The 26891-nt window shown below is 37.7% G+C and overlaps 1 long non-coding RNA gene across 1 annotated transcript; it reads right to left on the reverse strand.

Moving 5' to 3' along the window:
- Positions 1-51: 51 nt before the first annotated feature.
- LOC311441014 lies at positions 52-26656 on the reverse strand. The gene is made up of 3 exons (XR_014695741.1): positions 26503-26656; positions 3533-3811; positions 52-1977 (listed from the first exon to the last, which is right to left on the reverse strand). It is a non-coding gene; the product is annotated as an uncharacterized lncRNA (long non-coding RNA).
- Positions 26657-26891: the final 235 nt, after the last annotated feature.

The raw sequence follows: 26891 nt of genomic DNA on the forward strand, positions 1-26891 counted from the left end.
GTTTTTTGTTTGTTTGGTTGGTTTTTTACAATTAGATGTTTTTCTTGTTAATACTATCTTAATAATAACTCATATTTGCTTCTGTCTGTGTGATACTGCTATCTTAAACCTCTTTCAGTTTCTATGCATATATGCAGACACACACAAAGTACAGCAAAGCTCTCATAGATCCTAGCCACCTAAAAAGCATCAGGCCTGCCACTGGCAGCCAACGACCTCTGATCCTACTAACAAACATGCCACCTATTGTCCAAGCCCAAAGTAAGTGTTAAGCAGCCATCTGCACCAGAGTTACTTCAAAAAGAAGTGCTCTAGCACTTCAGAGTAGACTCAGATGGTCTAGACAAATGAAGAACAAACTATGAACTACCTGTCTGTAAAATATACTGAATTCATAAGTGTGGTGTGAATGCCTCCAGCCTGAGTTACTGCCAAATCTAGGGCAGTAATGTGGATGTCAAGATCATGAGTCATTCTTATTAGCACTCCTAGAGAATTCCTAAGGAAAAAGCTTCCAAGAAAAGCAAGTTATAGGTGAAATTCACTGGGCCTTGTTAAATAAATACTTTTACTTTGAAATCACATTACATTTCCTTGCCCAAATGAAAAACTTCTTACTGCAATTTCAGACTTATTACCAGGCAGCCCTGCAGTAGGTGGCATATAACTGAGCATGCTACTGATGACTGCAGTTGGCGTGTCTTACTGAGTAGTATGTTCTAGGCATATACACAAAACCTCAGATGCAATGCTTTGTTTAGTCTGACTGCACAGGAACATGCAATTGATTATTAGAAAGTTATATACTCTGGATGAATAGTATATTGAAGAATACAGCCAAGCAATTACTGAAAACTGGAGAAGCAATAAATGTTCTATGTTATTAAATTTACAAGAGAATGTCTATGTATTTAATTAGCATTTGACAAGAGTGCTTAAGCAAGGAAGTTATAGCTTTTCAAAATATCAATTAGTATTTTTAGCAATAAATTGTTATCTTATTATCTTGCTATAGTACTTTTGTTAAATACCATTTAAAAGATTGCCATCTTTATAACCAGGATAACGGTGGCAGCTCATTTGGAGAAAGAGCAGCCTGCTTCTACACCCACATTTGAGAGCCAGTCATTTCTTTAATTGTAGTTCATCATCTACTGCAACTGCAATCACAACTTGTCTTTTTCAGAATGAATTCCTTGCATGCATTTTTCATCTTCACACAAACTGATGCAGAGAATGCTACTTACATGAAATCAAGTTACAAGTACATAGACAGTATTTGCTGCTTCTTTGATTATTAATATTTCTTGAATTCTCAGAATGGTAAATGGCAGGATGTAAGGCATGCCTGAGTGCTAGGATTATGCCCAGCGCTTATTGTTCCTCATTCTTTTTAACAGAGAGCTCCGTTAGCCAACTTATTAAACTGAATGGCCTAAATTGGAATATTGTGTCATCATTCTATTAAATATGCTTATAACTTGATCTCTCCCATTGGACTAGCACGTACAAATAAACAGGATGCAAAGGTGAGGGAAAAGCTTATAAAAAAAAACCTAAGTATTTTGACATAAATCCCTACTGCTTGCTAGTAATAATTTCACTTCTAGACCTTAAAATTTTCACTTTTTCTTTGTGTATTTCACAGGATTTCCCAATGATTTCTAGCTTATCAATGGTCCCAGTGGTACATGTACAGTAACTTGAAGTACTTGAAGTATTTCCACAGATAGCAACTACCATTGAATCCTCAACTACATTTTTTCAGGAAATGAATCTGAAGGAAACATAAGATAATTGACACATCCTTGGACTTGAGTAGGTAAAACAATCCTCAGTGATGAAAGTCAACAAACTTCAATTTGGTGATCTAGCAATTCCTTTGGCAATGTTGCTTTAAAATGTTGCAACTGTAAAAGTGGGTGAAAATAGTTCCAAATACATCTGAGGTCATTTCCGCAGAGATAACCAACACCCCTGTAAAAGAAAAATATTCATGGCACTGAAGAATAAGTAATCTTGGAAGGACATTTTTAGCTACATCACTAATTCCAGCACAAAAGCTAAGTAGACCTTAATTAAGAGCAGTCTAGAATAATTTAGCAGTTCCTAAACTGTCTGCTTTTCCCATTATCAGTGCTGTTTTCTGCCGTATCCCCATTTAACAAAAGGATTGAGGAGGAGGTTAGTTTTGCCTGAGGTAAGGGGCGAGGAGGACTGAGAAAAGTATCGAGAACACCATTTCCTCGCTAACAAAGTCACAAGTTCGATCCTCTCTCCATTGCAGTTAGACACAGTCTTGCACAATGTGAGAGAGGAGGTGGTGTCATTTACACATTTGCAGAACGTTGCTTTGGAAATGGAAAAAGCTGGCAATTCTTTGACTGAAAAACAGACCCAGACTTGAGCACTGAATACAGAATAACATCACTACATTGTCTCATTTGCTTCCAACTGAGCAATTTAGTTTAGACTACAGACATGGTTAGCAGGCATACTAATTACGAGGAGATGGAATGCAACAACTCACTGACAATCCTGAATGAACAGAAAAATGCCTTCAGGATGGCAGAGTGCAGTGAATTTCTTACAAGCCCCAACAAATAGTAATAGTCAAATCTAATAGCTTGGTGAAGAACATGAAAACAGACGAGAGATAAACATAGGGAGTGATTAAGATCCACCTGCTAATTACAGTGCTGTATTTACTTTATCTGTTTTAAATAGCTTACCTTTTAATTTCCATATTTAATTTTTCTTGCTATGCAGAAAAAAATGGGAAGAGGTAGAAGAATACAAGCTGCTGTTTCCAAACCATACATTTAGTCTATGATATCTCCTTTAGTGGTTTTCTCCTTGTTCCTTACATAGATTGCTTTCATGTTCTCTTATACCTTTAAATGCTTCACTATGCTCTGTAAATCTTCTATATCCATTCTATCTTCTCTATCCTTCTATTTGTAAGGAATCAGAATAAACTCTGCCAGTTGTGCTCAGCAGCTTTTTCATTTCTTTGCCTTGAGATCCATCTAGCACAATGAGTAGCAGACCAACCACAAGAGCATTCAGGTTTCAGAAGCTTCATAGGCTTCTGTGGGAAATTGATAATTGATGAAATCAATGGCTAGTCACGAGATCACTATCAAGGACCTGCATTCTAACTCATCTCAGAGTCGTTAGATGCATTCCTGATGGCTCCCTATCTAGCAGCAATGTCTCCAGCTCAGAATCTACTGTCAGTCCATCTGTTCCCAGCACTCTAGCCTGCATCCTAAGTCTCCCTTCTCTGCATCTGAAGTGCATGGTCCTTCTCCAGAAGCATACAATTCAATTCTTTGGAAAAAACAGCTGTGAGCAAGTAGCCATAGATGAGCTGCACAAAGAATTTATAATCTCTAAAATAATAATGCTTTTGATAAAAACAATTTCCTGAATGTAGTTTCCTTTCCTCTGGTCCTTCATGCCCTTGGCAATTCATGCAGACCATTTGTATTCAGAAAGCCAGGTTTCTGAAACTCCTGGACTAACTCACCTTGAGCTGATGGAAGTCACTGAGAAGCGTGAGGGATTGACCTCCTGCTCTTTCATCATCTTTGAGGCTCTCCCATCACGCGCTGCCCCAGTCACTCTCCTCGCACCACAGGCCCTGCCAGGTGACCTTGTTGCCAAGGTAACCTCTTCTCTCTTCTCTGACAATTCCATTTTCCTCGGGAAGAGCTGGGTTATTGTCTCAGATGTTCATATTAAAATAGAAGACCATCTGCATGTAATGACCTCTCTCATTTGGGTTTTGTTCTCATTTCATCCCAACCTGAAGTGAACAGACACCAAAGACGGTAAAAGCTCACACATCCAAAATAAAGTTAGCAGTTTAGCAGGGTTGGATACAGTTCACTGGGAAGAATGCATTAATTCTTCATGCATCAGAGAATTCACATTGCCAGAGGACCACTCTGGTAAATGGGGAGGGCAATAAACCTCTTCCCAAGATATGCCATGTTGCAAACTGATTAAGTGGCATAGAACTAATTACAACATATTATGCTTCCCAGGTCATTCAGAGCAGGAACGTCTAAAGGAGTAACATTCACTAATTGATGATTGTTTCAGGCTACCAGGTTTAAAATAATATAACGGAGTAGAAAATAAGGGCCTACAAATGCATCTCACACCCATTAGCTTTAAGGTGTCCGTAACAGCACCTTTCTTCCCTTTCTGATACGCCACCTCCATGCACACCCAGCCATATCATAGAAATTCCTCTCACATGGGCATTGCTGCCCTGAAAGGTCTAACAACTAAGTCACTTCTGATTTAGCCTACCTCTGTAGCCAATGAAGAGATGGCAACACCAAAGAAACATAGCAAACTGCCTCCTGAAGACATGTATTTCTTTCTGTTAAAAAGACAAAAAAGCTGGTACACAGACTAGACTTCAAAGTTTCAGATGCTAAACTTCGGTGAGATCACACTTCAATCATTAGAAAACAAGCAAGTACAACTTCAGGACAGGCCTCACCTGGACAAGAGAAGATCATGGCAATAAAAAAAAAGGACAAATGTTTGATAAAAGACAAAATGCTTTTTTTTTTTTTTTTTTTTTTTTTTTTTTTTGTCAAATGCTTTGACAAAAGAAGAAGAAAGTTGTTCTTGCAGACTACCCAACATGGAACACAAAAATATTCCAAAACTATGAAAGGAGAGTTAGGTTATAAGTCAAAACAGCTATGCAATGAAATGGATTTACCAGTGGGATCCACAGACTTGGAGGTTTTTAGATGTCTTACATTTAATTGAGCCTACTTTGCTGCAGAATTGTATCATCAGGGAGGTTTCACCTTTCATTCTTTGATTCTGAGGAGTCCCCCCACTCTCCCTGCAACTGCTAACACTTCTCATTTGAATGTGTACGCCAAGTGATTATTTCAAGCAGGTCAACATGCCTAACTGAAGTTCCAGATATGAACAGGCAAGGGACTTGCTGATCATTTGTCACTCTGAAAATCAACGCTTTGTAAACACAAAGTGAAATTCTACTGTTTTCTACTAAATGAAACTCCACTCATTGTAAAGAGTAATCCCCAAAAGTCTTTTCTACAATACCATACTTTCCAAATAAGAACATACACGTCAAAGGGAATGAAGTAGCAATAAAGCCTACAGCAGTAGAGAAATCCAAATGCCTTTATTAGATTTAATAACTTTTGTGTATCAACAAATGAAAACTAAACAGAAAGTGTCATTTTAATTGATTGTTGAAACGCTTCTGGTATTGATATTTAAAAATATATATACCTTATATTTTATTAGTATTTGGTCAGTTGTCATCTGCTGAAGTGAAGACATATAGACAGTCCTAAAGCACCATACTTTGACCTTTTCAAAGTTTTCAAATTTTAGTTGTTGGACATTCCTTTTATTTCCTCTGTAACCTTAATATTCTGCGAGCAATAGAGAAATGGAATGGCTGCCTACTCCAAACAAATGCGCTGTAAAGGTTAAAGTAGTGTAAGAGATTGCTCCTGTTCTTTTGCTGTCATTTGCAAACAATACTGGAAGCTATGACTGTAAGGTGCTACTCAGTTGAGAAGAACTAATGGTAATAAGGAGTGGCAGAATTTCCATTCTTTTTCATAACATGAGCTTTAAACGTAAAGTTTGTTCTTAGCAACCTATTAATGCATGCAATAGGTTATGAGTAGTCCAGTCAATGCCCATGCAGTGCTTGAATACATAGTTTAAAACTTTTTTTCAAGTGCCAAATGTTTAGGTAAACATCAGCTCCTGTAAGTGTAATACAACATTATCACAGTATCACCAAGTGAATGTTGCTCTGTGGTCTTACAAACCAGCATACATTTCAGTATGAAACTGAATCAGGACCTAAACGTTCTCTTTATATTTCTTATACACCTATTAACTTTTCTTTGATTGCATTACTGGGAAAAGGGGGATTAAGTTCCCACTGAAAGCTTAAAGCGTGTCTTGAATTGTTAAAAGCTTGAAACAGGGCTAAGCAGTACATTCCTTTCTTGTGCCGTTACATATTCCTACAGAGGAAGAAAGAGCTGTAATCCATTACAAATTAAAAAAAAAAAAAAAAAAAAAAAAAAAAGACCTGAAGATTTCTAACAACATTTAAAAATACTTATTATTGACTCAAAAGAAATCAACTGCTGTTAATGACTACTTCTAGTTATACACAGATATATATATTTCTCACGGTATTTATTTATTATAAAGCAAAATAAATAGGATATCAGCTCTCACTTTCCCATCAAAATGGAAAGAAACCATAAACAAAAAGTAACTTGTTCATTTTAAAAATACACTTGAAGATGGAGCAGAGTGGCCTGCAATAATTGGTGACAAATAGCGAGTTTCACCAAGCACAAGTCAAGAATTTCTCCAAGTCTGCTGTCCCGTACCTCTTGCGTACCGTTACAGGCAGAGCCATGCAGCAGGTGACACACATCACTTTAGCAAAGCCAATTCACTCTTAGGCCAACGGTGTTTCAGCAGTGCAGTGGTGCAAATTGCAGTTTCATTACAATAATCTAACCTCGTGGCCAATATTCAAGTCTCATTACTAACGCAAAAAAGTCCTATGCAAAAATGTCCTAACTACCACTCCATCCTCTGGCGCTGTTTTGGGGGGGACATTCCTTCCTGCTCCGGCGGGACCACAGGAAGGTTTCCTATTACACCTTTTTTTTCCCGTGCTCTGCTTCTTTCCCACCAGATCCGGGGATCACAGGCGGTGGCTGCCACACACAACCCCCCAGGACTGGCCACCCTTTCCCAGCTCCAAGGCCAAGGAGTCCATGGGCACAGCAAAGCAAGCCCAAAGCAGCTGAGGCCAGCAAAAGGCCAGGCAGCTCCTGGGGCCCTGCCAGCCACAGCAACACAGGGCAAAGGAAATGGCAAATGTCCCCTTTAGTCCTATCATCAACTGACAAAGACAAAAATCCCATTCATTGAATGAAGATGCAACTTCCCTTTTCCTCCCGTGGAAACTCACTTTGTAGTTAAATGTTTAGAGGCTGTTTGCACTTGGTGTTTACATGCAGGTACAAAAACTTCAGCTTGAACACATATACGGAATTGGGCATAACATGAAGCTCTAATAAAGCACTGTTTCCCTCCAAATTTCTCAAAGCTAACAGAGAAATCCTTCTAGAAAAATAAATAACCAAGTCATATAATTTTGCTCAGGGTTCTAAGATCTTTCCTTGACTGATTGCATCCTAAGGGTGAGTACAGTGAACAAAAAAATAGCAACTAAGAGGGACTTAGAGGGTTGCTTTGTATTCTTAGTAGAACTAAAGTTATTTGCAGCTAGCCCAAAACTTACTTTGCAGATAATCTGAAACCTGCTGAAGCTAAGAGGCTATGCTCTATCCTATGCAAAGTTTTTAGCAAACCATTTCAAACCTCTTCGGACTAACTGGAAAGCTGATGAGCCTTGAAACTACCTCTTTATTTTTCCATGGGGATCTTTTTATCTATCTAAGAAATATACCTAAATTAAGAAAGGCTTGGCTGTAGCTCTTGGCAAACAGAGGATAACTGGGATGAAAAGTAACATAGGGATTTCCTCCTGGTTTCAAGCTCATTTTAGACCTTGGCTCCTAAATCTCTTCTTTAATTTATTTACTGTACAAGGCTCCTCAAAATTATTTTGAGCTGCAAGTTAAACTGTCAGACAGCCCACCCTGGAATTCAAGGTGAAATGACTGAAAATGCAATATGCAGGGTCTACAGAGGAAGGTGCTGCTGCAGCATATATATACTCTAACAGTTACCATTTGCTACTTTCACCAGTTGAAATTTGAATAGCAGTTTAATCACAACAGCTTGAACCACAGACTGTGTCCAAATATTTTGTCAGCATCTTGTATTCTGTGCAGAACCCCCAGTGCTGCAACAAAGGTATTATACTTTCATTTAGTAAAATTAAATCTGACTTAGGTGTATATCCAACAGAGCAGCAATCAGTTTTGTCAGCTGAAGGCAGGAGTACCCCACAAGTTTTTTCAGTGTTTCCAGCTAAGTTGTATGTGTTAAGAATGTTCATTGCTGCTCACACCTAATAAGTCTTGCATAACTTCCCCTGGGGGACTTGGGATCATTGCTATCATCCAGAGGTTCAGACAAAATCTAAAATATCCAAAAAAAGTCATTTACTTGCAGCACAAATGTTTTTCATTTTCAAATTAATGTTATGTAGTCAAAAACTGAACAAGATACACATGCTGAGCATTAATAATCCTTACAGAATTTTACCATCAACATTCCATTTTAATATAAACTAGCATTCAATTAGAATATTTAGCAAAACAGTCATTTATTTCCAGAGGGTAAATACAAGTGGAAACCTGCCCATCTCACGTTGTTCAACAGCCTTAATATCACAGAATCACAGAAGAGCTGATGTTGGAAGTGACCTCTAGAGGTCAACTGGTCCAACCCCCTGCTTAAGCTGGGCTGCCTAGAGGAGGTTGCCCAGAACCATTGGATGACTTTCCACTATCTCCAAGGAGGGACACTCCACAATATCTCCAGGAAACTTGTTCCATTGCTTAGTCCCCTTCACAGTGAAAGTGCTTCCTGATGTTCAGACAGAATGCCTCACATCTCAGTTTGTGCCCATTGCCTCTTGTCCTCTCACAGGGCACTACTGAAAAGAGCCTGGCTCCTTCTTCTTTGCATCCCCTCCCCTTCAGGTATTTAGAGACATGTTTAATACACCCTTTCTCCTCCCCCCTCCCTGCCTCCTCTTCTCAAAGCTGGAGTACTAGCCCTCAGATTTTCCATGTAAGAAAGATTTTCTAGTCCCTTTATCATTTCCACAGCCCTTTACTGGACTCTCTTCAGTAGCTCCACCTCTCTCTTGCCCTGGGGAGCCCAGAAGCACTCACAGGTGTGGCCTCACAAGGGCTGAGGGCTAAGCAGAGGGAAAGGATCACCTCTCTTAACCTGCTGGCAACACTTTACCTAATGTAGCCCAGGATACCATTAGTGGCAAGAGCACATTGCTGACCCATGTTCAGCTTGGTGTACCACCCAGGTTCTTTCCTGCAGGGCCAGGTGCGGTCCAACTGGGCAGCTCCCAGCACGTACTGGGGCCTGGGGTTGTTCCGGGTGCAGGACTTTGCACTTATTTTTGAACTTCCTGTAGCTCCTACTAGGTCATTTAAGACATACTAAACTTCATTCACATTTTTTTCTTAGATGCTAGTAGCAAATGTTTTTATTCTCCTCATTAGTTAGAGAAAGCTAGCAATCTGATAAAGGAAGACTGACATGCACTGTCCAAACTGAAAACTGAAAGAAAATATAAACAGTAACATAAACACCAGGAGGTCTGTCACTCACTTGGGAAGACAAACATAGCCTCCCAAAAGCTTTTCTAATCAAAGAAACTTATACTGATGTGCATACAGTTAATCAAAACACACACATTTGTTTTCTGCTCCAGATAAGAAGCCCATCATGGATGTTCTTGGCTTCGCAAACTGATTTGTATAATTTACTTATATATGAAGTGAACAGCAAGAGTTTTTACTGCAGCAAGGCCCACTTTGGACCATGTTTTTACCTCTGTTACTCACATTTGGCCACCAATATAGATGTCCGTCATCCCCATTCACAGACCTCACAGTGGAATTTCAACAGTGTTATGCAATTACTACACAATGCTCACACAGCACTGGTATCAGCTTTCCTACAGTACTTTTTCAATGCAGAGCTACAGATTGAATACACTGAGATAATGTAGGGAGTAGGAGTACATGACATGGATTGTGCTGCTGTTATCTCCTAAAATACAGTTAAAGGATTCACAACCTTTGAGACAAAGTAAAAACAACACAGGAGTTTGTTCACAAACAAGGTTGTATATCACTTCTGAAGCAGTGATTTTCAAGTAAAAAAATAAAAAATATATAAAAAAAAAAAAAATCACAAGATGGACTTGTGCATGATAACAGATACCGCAAGTGATGTTTGGATTGACAGGAAAGTACAAAGACAGATCTATAATGTAAAATAGTAGCCAGGACCTACTCTGCACTGTGATTTGAGAGGCCAGATATGAAGAAGGAACCAGAGAGAGTTGTTACACAATGACTATTCATAAAAACAGATTTTGGATGTTCTTTCAGTCTGTAGGTAATTCTTGCTAACAAAGTTCACTCCCTTACTTGCACTTTACTTGTGAGATCGTAAGTGCTAGTTACCATCAAAGCAAGTTCTCAGTTGCTTTAATGAATGTTTTGAGAGTGTTCTACTGTATTTGGACAGTAAGCAGTAAGTGCAATAACAAATAACTTCCTGCTCTGCTTCTGACCTGGTGTTGAACATCTTTCATGGAATAGATGAAAAACAGCATTACTTCAGTAATATTGATGCTTCCATTCTGCTTCTATCCAGTGTGATATACAGAAGCACATATGCGGGCTACACATATCTGTGAACATGGAACAACTCTGGTATGTCAGACTTTTTGTGCAGCTTCACAAATATTTCTGCAGTTCTATACTTCTCAGAAGCATAGGACTCACTTAGAATGTGCTTCGCGCAAAAATGGCAGACCAACGTTCTGGAATGTAAGGGATATACTGCACATAAGCAGATCACTGGACCAGAACACTCAGTATGCTGGTCAATGAATGCTTGCCAAAGCCACCCATTACTGTGCTGCGTGCTCTGTAGAGCTGTTCTGCACACACAAGTGTGTGAAGGACAGCAGGGATGCCATGATGTCTGCCTGTCCATTGAGACTTCTGGCTCAAAGTTACAGCAAACTTCCTCTTCTGAAAAGGAATCTGACCTTGCTTTAAAGGATCTGTATATACACTGCAAGACCACTTTTTAAGACCATAGCTTATTTTGTAATTTTTGTCTCAATAGCTCTCTAAAAATTCCTATGCCAAGACTTAAAAATGCAGACACCTTTAAATGTTTCAATAGATAGCAGAAGAATAGTATGAGTGTCTTTCTTTAAATACGCCTATTATTATACACTAGCCGTATCTGTTTCACACCAGTATGTATAAGGTACTTAAAAACAGACTTGGATTAAAAAGCTAAAATGGCAGTTCTTTATTATTATCCTTCGTATTTGTCACCATGTCTTTCATCCTTTTGTATTCTGATAATCCAAATCTTTAAATCCTTCCAGAACTCATTTGGGGTTTGGGTTTAAGATAGATTTAGTTCAACAGAAATGTTAACTTTCATCCGTTAAATCTATGCTCTCATTTATACATGAAATAAAACTTATTTTAAAATGTATGTAATTATAAAAAGTGTTTTAATGAATGATGAAAAGTACAGCATTGTGTAAACAGATTTCACAATACAGCCCAAAGAGACAATATAAAACTGTTGCTCCACTAACAAATCTTTCAAATATGTCTTAAATGAGAACTAATAAAGTTAAACTACATTAAGTAAAAATCACCTCTATTATATACTAGAAAATAATTGGGTGATTAACCACCTGAAATATAATGCAGTTAAACTGTTGGTTGTGGTGCCAAAAGACTACATATGTGCAAAGAGTTAATGCTGTGAACAGCCTGGCCTTACCTGAACAAGGAGCTCTGCTAAACTTAGCTTAAGTATGTTTATTTCTTTGGCATTCTGCAAATGAAAGTGAGTTTTTGAAGTAAAACAACAGCTTAAAGAGAAGAAAGAACAATCCAAAGGGAGTTAAAAGATTATTGTTAGTCTGTTGTAGAGCTTAGGGATATGGTTTAGTGGAGGGCTGTTAGCGTTAGGTTGGAGGTTGGACTCGATGACCTTGAGGTCTCTTCCAACCTAGAAAATTCTGTGATTCTATGATTCTGTGATTCTGTATTATTTAATTAATAAGAAAAGCCTCATTGCTTATACAGGTGAAAGTGTTATGCAGACACCCAAGTCCCTTCATCCTCAGCATGCCACTGAGCTCTGTAGCTGCTCATTGTTTAGCCTGAAGAAGGGGAAGCCCAGGGGAGACCATATTGCTCTCTACAACTTTCTGAAAAGAAGTTGTGTGGAGCTGGGGATCAGCCTCTTCTCACAGCTAACTAGCAATGCAGCTAGAGGCAATGGCCTCAAGTTGCACAAGGGGAGGCTTAGACTGGAAATTAAGAGAAATTTCTTCTCAAAAAGAGTAGTCTGGCACTGGAACAGGTTACCTAGGGAGGTGATGGAGTCACTGTCCCTTGGAGTGTTCAAAGAAAGATTGGACTTGGTGCTTAGGCACATGGTTTAGTGGGTGATACTGGTGGTATCAGGGTAGTTGGATGATATTGGAGGTCTTTTCCTTAATGATTCTACCATTCCCCATCAGCTAAGGCAGAACCAGCAGGGAACACCTCTTCCTGCTCACACTGGGCCTCACAGGGGATGTTTCAACGGTTTCTTACCAAGCTCTGCTTCCTACTTCCCTCCCACTGGATCCTTCTGGGCCCTTCCCACAGCACAGTGGGTGCCCACAAGCCCTCCCCCAGCCTCAGCCAGCCCTCATGCCCTGATAAAACGGTGCCACCAGCCCATTCCCAGCCCTGGCAGTCACCGAGCTGAAGCTACAGCCGGGGAGCCCACAGGCATGAGGCCGCTGGACACAGGGAAACCAGGACCAGGTAGTGCAGGCCCACAGCAGCCCAGCCAGCTCCCAGGGCCTGGCACTACCACATGGCTGTGTTTGTATGGGCCTCTACTAGCAACAGGGAAAAAAGCTCCCCTTTGCACCCAAACCCCAAATATTTAGCTGTAGCAGCCTGTCCTCAGTCTCATCTACAGAGCTAGGAGTCAGTTTTGCTGAACTTTTAATCCTTGGCTTCTGTCTAGAAACCACTGACAGCAATGCCACACACCTTTAATTGCAAAGATGAAAAAATCAGAAAAACAATCAGTCTCTACTGCACATGATGAAAATCCTCTGGTATAATAAGTCGAATTTTCAATGTTTTGCAAGGAAAAGCCCCAAAATTACAAAGATCTGCAGGAAATCAAACCCAGAAAATAGAGTTGCTTATTTTCAGCTCTTGAAAGGGACACTGCAACAAAAAGTGTGTGTTTACAAAGGTTTATGGTCTATAATAGTGGAACAAGTTACCAAATTGTAGTTGTAGTTTCTTTTAAACAGGACTCTCCTTGTGTATCCAGGGCACCTGCTAGCAACTAAACTAGCTTTTCCAAAGGCACATTGCACATTTTCAGATCACCAGTGGTATCTGAGCACTTACATATCTTTTGTGAATCTGAAAGACTTGCACAGTATTGAAAACTAAAACATCCTGGTCTCTGTGCTCACATAACCACTACAATAGTGCTGTGGAGACTGTGTGTGCAGCTGCATGCATACCCACACAGAAGCAGACCCCGAACCTCAGACCTGAGTTTTGGTTTTGAAATAAGGCAGCCTGCAAGATAAACATTTTACAAGGATCTCCCCAAAGAGCCTATGGAAATACTCCAAGGCTTCAAAATGAAATTTAATACAAGAGATTGGAGTCTTTTTACTAAAAAAAAAAAAAATAATAAAAAGCCACTGACAAAATGACAATAGAGCTATCAGCATGTAGGCAATAATTCTGCTGCTGACTAAAATTGAAGTAGGTCAAGAAAGAATAGAGAATAAGGGCAATGCATAAGTCTTATTCATATCTGGATAAAACAAAACATTACTTAGCACAGCTGGAAATAGACTTTGATGTAAGATTACAAGAAGCACAAGGAGAAGTTGAAGATTTCATAGTTACCCCGCAGTTAGTAGTAATGGAAGGTGAAATGAGAGCCATCTGGATGGGTTTCTACTCCACTGCAGAATGGGCACTACTGATTTATCTCATTGAAAAAATTGGGCTTAACTAGTTTCTAATAAGAAAGGGTTCACTGATTTACTTTCTGTATTTTAATTTTTCCACTAATTATGAGGTGCCACAACCCTCTGAGGCAGAACAAGAAATCCAACTTATCTAGAAAATGAAGCAAAAGAACAATGAGAAATGACGTGGCAAAACTCAGAGGACATGAAGATATGATATAACCCTGTAACCAATAGGGCAGCACCACTATTGTAAATGCCAGTACTTACATACTGAACAATTACACGTGCAGAGAAATGCTTGTATTTCTTATGACCATTGTCTAGGCAAAGTTTAACACAATTGCCATATTACTACAAGCCACCTTCTGGTGTAGCATTTGTGAAGCAAACAATTCCATGATACACAAAAACCTTCAGAGCCTCCCTGTTTTTTTGTTTTGTTTTCCTGCAGATGTATTAGGTAACTGTGGGGAGTTGAGCAACTGTTCACAATCTTTTTCTTTGTCTCTTTCTTGAGCACAATAGCAAATGTCACACTGCCTAAACACAACTATTTGAAAACCATGGTCACAACTGAAAACCAGCTGAGGCCTATAACCAACACACAAATCTTATTTGGTAGTTAAGTTTAGGTAGAGTGCTGCTAACCAGTCAAATACCAAGTTAGACAGAGGTTGCATCTTCCAACTCACTTTTCCTGTATCTTAAGATTTACCGTTTATCTTTAAATCCTGAAGACAACAGATTACAAGTCAATTATTTTGTCTTGCTGAGGATATATCCAAAAAACATTTGAAAAATGCATCTCACCAAGTGTGGTGAATACCTGAGCCCATAGCCTTGACTCAGACTAACTTCATGTCTCAGGGTTTTTGCACAGTGTCTTGAACATATTAGTAGCTTTCCAGAAGTGGACATATCTTCAGTTTGTACCTCTCAGAGTTCAAGGTGCTGAACATAAACTGTTCTGTGCAACGTGAACACTTTTATTGGCTTAACAGCAGTCATAAAAGTATGTTTGCATAAGAAGTTGTGATACCTGAGTCAGTGTGTAGTGAATGAAAGTAACTTATTTCAAGTTAGCTGCTCACAAAAAATTCACCTTGTCTGTGGGATGGTCAAAGACACTCCACTAAAAACTCAGTGACACTAAAGCTTGTAGATCCAGTATACTGATACCATGATAATGTGACTTGGAACAGACACAGAGCAAAGTACAAGGTCCTATGACAGCTAACCAAGGCATTCCAGACTACAAGACCTACAAGAGCCATCTTTTTACCACCAACAGAGTAAAATATTCGAACTCCAGAGCATTGCAGTGTCTGCAGATTAGCTACAGACACAAGGCATCACTACTGGACTGATTTTTCCCAAACTGCCCAGTTAGACTCCCCATGATCTTGGAAATGAAAGTCAGTTGCTCTATCAGAATCATTTCCTGCAGGCTGCTTTTTTAGGCCCTTTTATTAATAATGGCATGTAGCTCTTCATGACATATTGGCTCCCAGAAAACCCACTTCGGTTTACTTTGTCACCATGAGTTATGAAATAAATTCCCAGGTCCTATCAACTCAGTTGTTTTCAGCTTACAATTTTAGGTTTACTGCTCTGTCACAGTAAGGCAGCATTTTATTCCAAAAGTGCTAATAAGCCATTTTTCCAGGAGATTACCTACCGAATTTCAGTTTGCCAGAGTTGTGCTTATTTTTTTCTGCATTATTACCATTATAGAATAAGCCTCTGTGGAAGATTTAAAAATAGAGATCCCAGTAAGGAAAAAAACAAACAAGCAAACAAAAAACCTCTTATTGACATGTATTTGAGGGAGAAAATACAGAACAGAAGCCAACTGCAGGTTAGATACCTAAATACCTCTGAGGAAATGATGCATTGGTCAAGAAGCATTGGCCAAGACCAAGATTAGCCTAGAAACCACTTATGAAAAGGCCAGGAAGCAAAACCTCTGTTGGGTCTGGAGGACTGAAGATGCCAAAGAGGGAACAGCCATACTTCTGACAACAAACTAGTAGACACTGACAAAGAGAAAAAAAAAAAAAAGAAAAAAAAAAGGCAAAAAAAAAAAAAAAAACACCCACACAAAACAGACAACCCAGAATTTACATAGAAAGGGCATGAAGCATTTCAATGGGACCATCATAGGTTGCTAGCATACTATATTATATATACACACACAATGGATTCTTGACTGTTTTTTTCTTCTCTTCTTTGCTACCATGAGCCTACAACATATGTCTTCCACTCTGTCAAATGTCATGTAATACCTTTTAACTTACACCCACTGTCTGATCTTTCCTACTGCCATCTCCTTTCTGCCAGCAGAACAGCATGGTTTGATCATGTCTCTTGGAACCCATTAATGCCACTTTCTCATTTCCCAGAGAGTATTTCTGAAGAATGACAGTGAGGTACTCCTTCCCTTCAAATGCTGCATGCTTTTGCCTATGGTGTGCTCAAAGCCACTTTACTGCAAATCAAACACCAAATTTAAGAACTGCATGCAGCATTTTAGCATTACGGAACAGAGAAATAGCCTAAGCATATGTTGATTTGGTTCAGACTGAATCTTGACACACAGATTTTCAGCTTAAATAACAAAATTTTAATAAGAAAGACTGAAAACACTTAATCCTTTTTTTCACAAGTAGAGTTACACTGGATAGCTTGTAGCTGCAAACCCTCTGGTTGAATTTAACAGGTTAAAAATATTCACCTAATTGAGCAATCAGCTGAGCATTACATGTGTTAATAGCAACACTGAAGATCAAACTTACAAAGCTGACAGCACCCTGTTGCACCCAGACACAGTAGCATGTAAAATACAATGAGAAGATAAGTGTGCATTTTACACAGAACTACTCTAGAGCAGCAGGGAGATTGCAAACTGTAATTCAAAACTTGGCAAGCACCAGAATTAAGGCTACCTGCAAACCTAGAAACATAGTTAAGAGCCAATTTAAACAAAATAACAAGTTAATTTAGTCACAGTGGTCTTAATTTACCTTCAGGGCTGGTCAGTTCACAGGAGTTTAGAAAGTATAATTATAATTACAGAAGAAGGAAACCATTACACAGACTGGTATGTCAGGCTTACCTACCAGCTACTGAATTAAAGATCAATTGAATGGTATAGGCTTTAAAAATTTTAAAGAAATAAGGCACAAGTAAGGCAAAGTTACATGAAACTTACCTAAAACTAGCTTGTGATCCAGCATTGCTGCCTTAGGAGTCTCCACTCTATGCTATGCCATGGCATATTTAGTTATATATCATACATACATACATATATATATACATATACATATTTAGCGTTTGGCCTCCCTTGACGGAAGAGGAAGAAAGTCAGGAAGCCATCTAAAGATTTCAAAAGTAACATTGTTTATAAGGCACCCAGTCTCATGACCTTTTTAAAAAATAGAGCCATGCTAAGTTGTAACATCAGTCATTTGAACATTTAGTTAGGTTTATTCTGTATTACAAGATGTGTTATGTGGAATTTAGTATCGATGTTACCTTCCATAGCAGTATAGCCTGTTATTAATTTAAATTTTCCAAGAAAACCAAAAAACAGAATGGGATAATTACAAAATTGAAAAGAAAAAAAAACTCACTAAATTTATGTGGCATACTTGTAAGAAAAGTGAATTACATATGGAAGCATGTTCATTCTAGACCTTTGTAGACAAATCTACAAGTTTATATTCTACTCCTTAACTTGATTTTTTTTTAAGGCACAATTACCTTTCAGGAAGAAGAAATCTGATTTGGAGTATATAATCATGTAATAAAAGAATTTTTGCAGTAACATAGCTACATGATAATTTTAAAACTCTCTATCAATGTTAACAATAAGGAACAGTAATTGCTGTTAACAGTCTTGAGATACGGCCCATCTTCCTTTACAATAAGCAGATATATGGAAGCAGGCCTTTGGCAAGTGGTTTTGTTGTTGTTGAGCCAGAAAAGAAATATCTATTGTGAAGTTCTGTATGAAAATTTGTAAGTCTGCTTTACAAACGCTCTGCAGGTTTCACTGTTGTCAGCCCTTATATCACTGACCCTAAAGGTATGACAAAAAGCCCACTCAAATAGAGAAACCGTATTTATGAAATGGACACACAAAAGAATTCAGTTTGTGCAGCTGTATTCTCACTAAGAAAAAGATGACATATATTCCTGAGGCAATTACACTAAAGCCGACTGTTGGAATTACACTTCCCCAAACAGTAGAAATACTGTCTGAAATACATATGTACATGAAAAGAGCCATTCTAACCATGATTTCATCATGCAAACTTTCACCACCTTCCTGAAGCCAAGGCAAAAAAAGAATTGACATAAAAAAGTCTCCATCAGCTGCCACTACAGGATTATTGAAGCTTTTAAATATGATGTTGTGGGAAATGCATCATACATTCAGAAAAGCAGGGGGAAGAGGAGGCAGGTAGAGAAGAGCACTGATAACTAAACCAGCTATTAGCTGGATTATCTGACAGGTGTTTGTTCTTACCCAGCTGGGTATTATTTAGTCCTGACTCAGTGAGCCTGAAATGCTTTAGAGACACCTCAGGGAGTCAAGCTCCCTACTGTTAAAATGACAATGACTCAGTAAATGGGTTCCTTATGTACACGCCAGCATACTTTGCATTTGCCTGCATGATTACACTTTAATACCTAAAAAAAATAAATAAAAAAAAAATGTCCTTTTACTGCAAATGTGTTAGGCTCAAAAGCTTTCATGTTTACATCTAGACAATAAATGGAAGATATGAATAATCCAAGTAACCAAAACCACTCATTGCTATTTGGGCTACCAGTTTCACTGGTGGCCAAGAAGTGCATTTGAATCTTTTACAGTACTGAGAAACAAGTACAACCCACACAGCAACATCAAGGAACCATGACTGAACATTATCCAGAAGTTATGTGCAAGATTGCAAGGAGTATAGGTCTAATCTTTAGTAAGATTTTTTAGGTAGATTGAGGGTCTTCACACAATGAACCCATAGGAGGAAGGAGAAAAAAATCACAACTAAAGAACTAATATCTGTTTATAATGTAAGTTACTTAGTTTCAAGAGAACATGATTCCCCCTTTCTCCATCCACCCTAAAATATAATTGAGTTCACATTTACCACTCCACCTCCAGTCCATATTGAAGTAATCTCAAACCAAAAAATTTCAGTTTCCTCACAATTACGCTACTTAAATCTTAGAATGCTGCTAATTTCTGAGTAATGATTCCCCTTTAACACATTTTTCATATAATTCAAGATGTTTTAAGATGCATGCCCTCTGTATGAAACTCATTATGTCAACAAACATTCCCCACCACTTCCATAAAAAGTAGGTGGGGAGGAGGGTGAGAAGAGATGTCTGATTCTTCAGATGGATGCTGAAACCCAGCCACATAGTATATAGCAAAGATCAGAGTAACTGGCAGCTTGGCCCATCACATCACTTTACATGCTTCAAACACCTCAGCTCACCCACTGAAGGCCAAAGCTGGCATCGGTTTTACTTTCCTTAAACGTTTCTGTTTCAGAGGAATTATGAAAATAATATAGATAATACCTCATCTATTAGCAACAAATCTACTACAGCTATTAACAAAGGAACGCACCATGGGATTGATTTAATGGATAAATGGGGATACAACACTTGACATCAAAGCAATGCAATTAAGCGTTGGGCAACAACAAACCAGATAAGAGGTGAGAGCACAAACCATTGTTTAAGGTTAGAATAACAATGATTCTAATAATAAAAAATAAGTATATAAATGTGGTTATAATGAGATAGATGGTTGTGGTTGATTTATTTATTTTTAAAGTTTACCTGTTCAAAAAATTTGCATCTACTTGAGTTATTCTGTTTCCTAAGGATTCTTCACACGTATGTTGTCCTGTAAAGCCAGGCCAGATGCTGAAGCTATTTCGTTTCTAAACAAGGCATCTATTTTTACTTTTCTGCAAATGACTATCAAGTAGGATATCTGGAAAAGAATTTGTTTTTCATTTTGAGAGCAAGCCTCAGCAAACACGCATGTAAAACTGACAGACAGCTTATGACTTTCTTGACTCCAATAATTACTGGAATTGGAATCCAAGTCTGACTTTGCAGAGAATATAAAAAAGCTATAACAAAATGCCAGCAGAAAAAAAGCTTAGCTTGCTGCAGACATATGCGGATTACCTATCTGTGAGAGATAAACAGTGTAACAGAGACTGTATTAAACCTGGTGAAACAAAGGATTCTGAAGAAAGTTATCGTAACCTCTCTACCCATTTTCACATGCTTTAAAGCATGTAACTTTTATACACAAAAGTCAGGTAGCATCAGCACTATGAGGTTTGTGCATATACTGTGATTAAAAAGTTTAGAGAGCCTTTTGAAATGCAGTTCTTAAGGAGCAGAATAAAAGCAATCAATATTCTTACAGTATTTCAAAGAATATTATGTGCAAGTTTTTAGGGAATGGCTCACATTTTCTGAGACATGGTATTGCAGCATTGATTCTGATTGTATACTAATTTCACACAAATAAAACAATGAATCATGTTCTCAGCTCAAATAAATTGGTGTAGCTCCACTAAAATTAGTAGACTTAAATCAGTTTATATGAAGTGATTGTCTGCTTCTTCATAAACTTTGTGAAGTTGTTTTTGCAAGCAGTATTTTTTTAATTTTTTTTTTTTGCCTTGGCAGGTGTGAAGTTAACTGGGACCCACTGTAGATTAACACCCAACAGCAGCAACAAGCAACTAGGCATTAAAGATTTGCAGGAACAAAATAATAGCAATGCTTATTGTTGCACAAGCAGCAATGAATTCAGCTGGGCAGCTAATTGCATTTAAGTAACTGACTGGTTAACTAACCAAAAAATCTGGATCAAATTCCCTTTTATTCATGTCAGTGCAAATTAATAGGAATTTCACTGTAGTGAGTGGTGATACACTGATGTATTGACAGGACTATCAGGCACTGACAAATACCTTTGTGTAATTACTGTCTACAAAATGATGCAGCAGCAAACTGCTTATACGTTCCTGATACACCTGAGTAAAATGCAGAATAATCTTTTTGCATCACAGTTATGTAGCATAATTCCCAAATTCCACTTTCTTTACGTCCTACCCATGATTGGGTAAAGCAGTATTACAACCTTGAATTGTCTAATATAGTTCAATTGATTAAGACAGGGCAACATGATCTATAATGCTTTTGTACTATTGACCTTCAGTGTGGGTAATCGTTTTTGCTGTCAAAAAATGACTATCTCGCAATTGACTGAGACAGAGTAATATGATCTTTAACCTAGAATAAAGAATCCCCTACAATAAAAAAAACCACTGATAATACAGCACATTTGGAGGATGAGGGGCTTAAATATCAACATATACTTGTTTTGTACTGCAAATCAAGTTTGGTGGACATAAACTAGGAGCATAATTGATAACCAGAATGAGCAAACAACTGATGCAGGTGTATTTCTAAACCTGGACACTAAGATTGTTGTCTATATACTTGCATGAATATACTGCCAGTGTAAGAAACTAATCAACAAAGCATCACGCACATGACTGCAAGAAAATATTACCAAATTACTCAGAATTCTGCCAGTGATGGTCTCATTATTTATTGCCATTTCAACGGTTAAGATAAACAGGTCATTAAAGTTAGTGGGTATGTCGTTTATTCACTGTATATGACTAAAGTGTTCTTTCTAAAAGCACTACTACAGACACAATATGTCTCTAATAACATAGCCTGTGAGGATTATCTCTACAGTGGCATTAAGTTAGTTATGTCATTGCGTTCACTGAATACTAGGCATTGCCTAACCACAAATAATATAAACGTCATCTCTTTTAACAGGAGTCTTTGAAGATGTACCGTAGAATTTAAAAGGAATGAGAAAATATAAAATAGTATTCCATGGACATTGAAAGATAACTTTAAAGTTACAAGAATACACTTTCATAAATATAGCAAGATCTTGCAGCATACAATATGGTATTTCTCTTTTTTGGCTACAGATTTGAAAGGCTACAGTAGTTGCTCTGGGGTGGAGGGAAAGAGCTCTATCCATTAACATCTTTCTGCAATAGTATAGAACAGACCCTCTAATGACAATGATTTACTCCACACAGAAGACAACAGTCAAACTCACAAAGTAGAAGGCTTAAGATAAATTATATGTGTGTGTGTGTGTGTGTGCACGCGTATGTATATGTATGTATGTATGTATATAAAAATAAAATGTTTGGAACCAGGCCAAATATATGTATTTATTTTATATATATATATTTGGCCTGGTTCCAAACATTTTGTGTTATTTATCACTAATTCTTATTCAATATACCCTGAGCCCTGAGAGGAGAATAACCACCTTATTTGCATTTATGCAATTATGCATTTTAAAAAACAATAAAAATTGACAGTGAAAAGTATTTCTTCAATTTCCAAAGTAGTCCTCAGCTTAAAAAAAAAAAAAAAAAAAGAAATTTTGCAAGGAATGTATTGTGCCAATCACCTGCTTGCACATTTTGCACATTATGCTTGAAGTGCAGGGCACATGTTTTCAACCGGGAGATGAGTAGGTATCTTCCTCTTGGTCTGTACAAATCTTACACTAAGGAATAAGAAGAAATTAATAATACAAAAAAGTTTGGATAGACTTCGAAAACTCATACTGTCTCGGTGGCAATGATACTTTCAATTGAAACGCACCCAATTTCTGACTATGATGTCACCTCGCTTTTTCTTATGGATGACAATCTGATATGCGGATTGTCCACTGTAAAATAAATTATGAAAAGGTGACCAATAAATAAATAAATAAATAAATAAATCTGTGTTATGTATGGGACACATGGGGCATTGCTGAAGGGAAGTTGTGAGGAAAAAAAGGTATTACTGTTTCCAACATAGAAAAGTTTTATTTGCTTTTCCATTTTCTGTTAATAAAGACTGTTTCAAAAGCTAAGCAATTCTAGCTCTTCCTTTTAGAAATATTTTATGACCATCTTTCTAATAGTATCCCTTACCTGTAAAACAGTTCAGAAAGTGACATCACAAGAGCAAGTCAACAATATTCCCTTCTCTTCCTCCCTTTTAAGACACAATACATTATTTCCTGCACATCAGTTACACTTCACATTTTAAAATAAAGAAATCAACTGGCCAACGATTCCATTGAGAAATCCCAGCACAGAATATCTAGTAGCAGAATATCTATTATAAATCTCATACTCTATATCAATACTAGTGAAAATACAATAAAGAAAGAGAATGATCATTCCCTCAGTTACAACAATCTTGTTTAGTGATTATCTGCTGTAACAATGTAAAATTAGTAAAGCATTATGAGCCAAGTTTTATACTTTTATATTCTATACAGATTAGACATGAGGCAGTCCTAGATTGACTCTTTCTACAATAGTGTAGATTTTTAGCATAATGTAGTAACATTAACTTAATAAAATCAAACTTCAAAAATCTAAACCTGAAAAGTCTTTACTGCACTGATTTCAGGTTAAAGATTAATTTTGATTGCCTCTCCTGTAAGAAGATACTACTTCCCCAAAAGATATTCATTTCCTGAGTTCAAAAAAAGGAGACAGATTTCAAATAGTGTTTGAAGTTTGAGTAAAAGGTAACAACAGTAACTCAAGCAGCATCATTACAATGACAAAGTCATCAGCACTAGAAAAAAATTAAGAGGTGGCAGTCACACTCAGCCAGAAGGATATAATAGCTATGATGAATATTGGCAGACGGAAGAACTTCTGTAATCAGTGACACTGGATTGAAGCAACAGCAGTGGAAAACAGATACTTCCACATGAAAAGAGTGGAAATTGGAAAGCAAGCACACTGGATGAAACAGGAAAGGTCACGATAAACAAGAGTTTTATCTGGAAGAAAAAAAAAATCAAAACAAGATAGTTAAAAACTCAAACTTAAACAAGAGCAGTGATAACATCTTGTCAAAAACTAATTTGAGGAAAAAAGAAGCCAGGAAAAATAAGGTCACCTCAGAAACAATGGCCTACAATACATCCAGTTGATTCAGTCAGAGAAATTAACCTTTCAAAAGAATCTGCACTAGAAAAAAAAAAAAAAAAAAAAAAAAAAAACACAGGTAATTTATATCAACAAGGAACCATATTTGATTTATAATGAATAATATAACCATCTTTCATGCAATAGTTTTACACTCTCATCAAAGATTTTTTTCCTCACAACAGACTAATCAGATTTCACAGAAGAGTAAGGATAGTATAAAAATCAAACCAGTGAGGTGTACCCTACTCAGTAGCTAACTCACATACTGTCACTTTGACATGTAGGGTTAAACAAGATAAGGCCAAAGGAAATCATTTTCAACATCAGGTACCACGAGCATCAAGCGTCGGTGCATTCTTACATTAGAGAAGCAGGACGAACTGACCGTAAACTAAGAATAAACATGAGAAGATAAATCATAGATATGTTCAGATCTGAAATACTGCACGACCAGTTCTACCTTTCAAGACTTCTAATGCCATTTTTCCTGAAGTTTTTAAAAAACTGAATATTTTTAAACACATTAGCCATTAAAAAAAAAAAAAAAAAAAAAAAAAAAGCATAATCAGTTGTATGTAAGATGCCCATGCCCAAGAAACTGAGTATTAACATCCTCTTAATCAATACAGAAGTTGCAAACATACTTGGTATGCACATGCACACAGATTGTACACAGGACTCTACTGAAAGAGATCATCAATATGACTGACTATGTCACATATAATATGACTGACTATGCCACTCCTTCCCATCCTGAGAATTTGCATTTGATTTGCAAATCAAGCCATGGCACTAACCTCTGCTGGTTGCACAGTATCTCACTGTGGGGGAGTGAGTGGTATTTCACAAATGCCATCATGACTACCACATATAAGGATGCAAAACAAAATTATATAGCTGAAAGGTCCTGCAACAGCTCAACTATACTTATAAACAAATCCAAGTATTTTCTAAATGCAAATAATTCTGAAAAGCAGCACTGTAGGTTTTAACACACTGTAAACGTCATTATATGCCAATCAAAGGAAGTCACAGGTCTGAGTCAGGATCATGTCATATTAGACAATTATGGGATTTTTGCTCATTTATTTGTTCAAGAAAGGAACATCTCCTCCAGAGAAACTCGGTTTTGATATTTTTGAAGCTGTTATTTCAATTATGTTAAAATGAAATTAAAAAGAAGTAAGGATTATAAGTTTATGCAAGTGGGAACAGAGTTTATTCTTAAACACTTAAAGAAAGGTTCTAGTTACAGAATTTTTTATGTGAAGTTTATGCACTGGGTAGTCAGTGCAGAAACGTAAAGCAACGTAGCAGGAACACACATTACAGAATGGCCAAAATCTTGCTTGCTGGCAAGTGTGAAATTATTGCCCTTTCTTTTCCCACAAAGGTCTTCCTGAGTATCTCTATACATGCCAACTATAGAATACACATTGTGACTAGACGAAACCAAATATTGAGCTGCACGTTTGCTATTTTCAAAGGTAAGCAGTGCATGCATCTGCAACATGCATGTCAAGACAGAGAAGATGGAGAAAGTGACTACAGCAGAAAGCCTTCCAAATGCAGTGATGGAGGGCTGTAATAGTGACAACAAACAAATCTTTTGAAAAGAAAAGAACACACCCCTACCATACATGAACTTCCATAACTGCATTTTGATTTTAGTGTTGTATTAGCCTGACATTGTATTTGGCTAGAATGAGTTTGTACTATTTTCATCTTGAAGACTAAAGCTGAGAAATTTGAGTACTTCATCTCTGTGGAAGTAACAAACCTGAGCAGTGCAGGCAGTAGCTCACCTGACACCCTTTAAAAGTAGCACATAAAGTAGCATATGCACTTGTACAACTGCAGTTTCAAAGCCATGATTTATGTACTTTACAAGTGAAATTAATGATATCATCTCCCGCTATGCACTGGCGTATTAAACACTCTGCAGTAGTATTTCATGACACGCAGCATATATGACAGAGGCTAGAAGTATATTACACACATGAATGTAACTGCTTGTAAATCACTTCACCATGGTACAGCTTTATGTCATTCCAGCTAGAAATAACCTACACAACACGACCACCACTTCTGAGGAAAATAATTCACAAGTGATAAAAATATTGCAGCATTCTACAATATTTTACTTCACCCATTATCAGTTTCTTATGAAAAGCTAGCATACAACCTAGTAAACTGCAAAGAAAGGGCCTCTATGGGTTCAGCTAACCTCACGAGACTTAGGTCTTGCAAATGGCTACCAGGGACCCGTTAGCAGATGGTATGATTTGCAAGAAGAACCTGGATTAAAAGCCCAGAGTAGCTGTGCATTGTTTCAATTGGGGAGATAACATGCAGGACATTCTTCTCCAAAAATAAGGATATGAAAAGCACTAGAAGACACAATAAACAAAACAGTCTCAACTTCTCCCTTTCTGCTCAAACCAAAGGCACTCACAGTGCACAACCAGGCTATGGGTCAGCAGGGCACACATTGCCAGGAACTGTGCCAGATGGGTTGATACTACAGGCTACAAAGCTACAGAAAATTAAAATTCATTCTGTACAGAAAATGAAACTTCAACTTACCATAGCGTTACTCTATCACAGCACATAGGCATTTCACAACACATATCAGGCATATCACAGCACATAGGCAACTGAATTGCATTCAGGCATCAGAGCATGAAGGCATCCAGGTTCTCTTTCTGCTTCAATCAAGGACTGATTCACTGAAATCTGTTTTATGGCAGAGTGCCCTCCCCATGCCTGGGCCACAAAACAAAAATCACCAAGTAGGTTGCATCTCAAGGTGTGTAGCAGCTACCCACAAGTAAAGGCAAGACCCATGCCTGCACATCCAAAAGGAATCTCAGCCATTTTGGAGAAGTGGGGAAAAAAAAAAAAAAAAAAAAAAAAAGTCTAATTGTTTTTACTCAGATACAATGCACGAAAACAGATTACTTAGAGTATTTCAA

Source organism: Aythya ferina, assembly GCF_964211825.1.
Source record: "Aythya ferina genome assembly, chromosome: 8".
Taxonomy (NCBI): domain Eukaryota; kingdom Metazoa; phylum Chordata; class Aves; order Anseriformes; family Anatidae; genus Aythya; species Aythya ferina.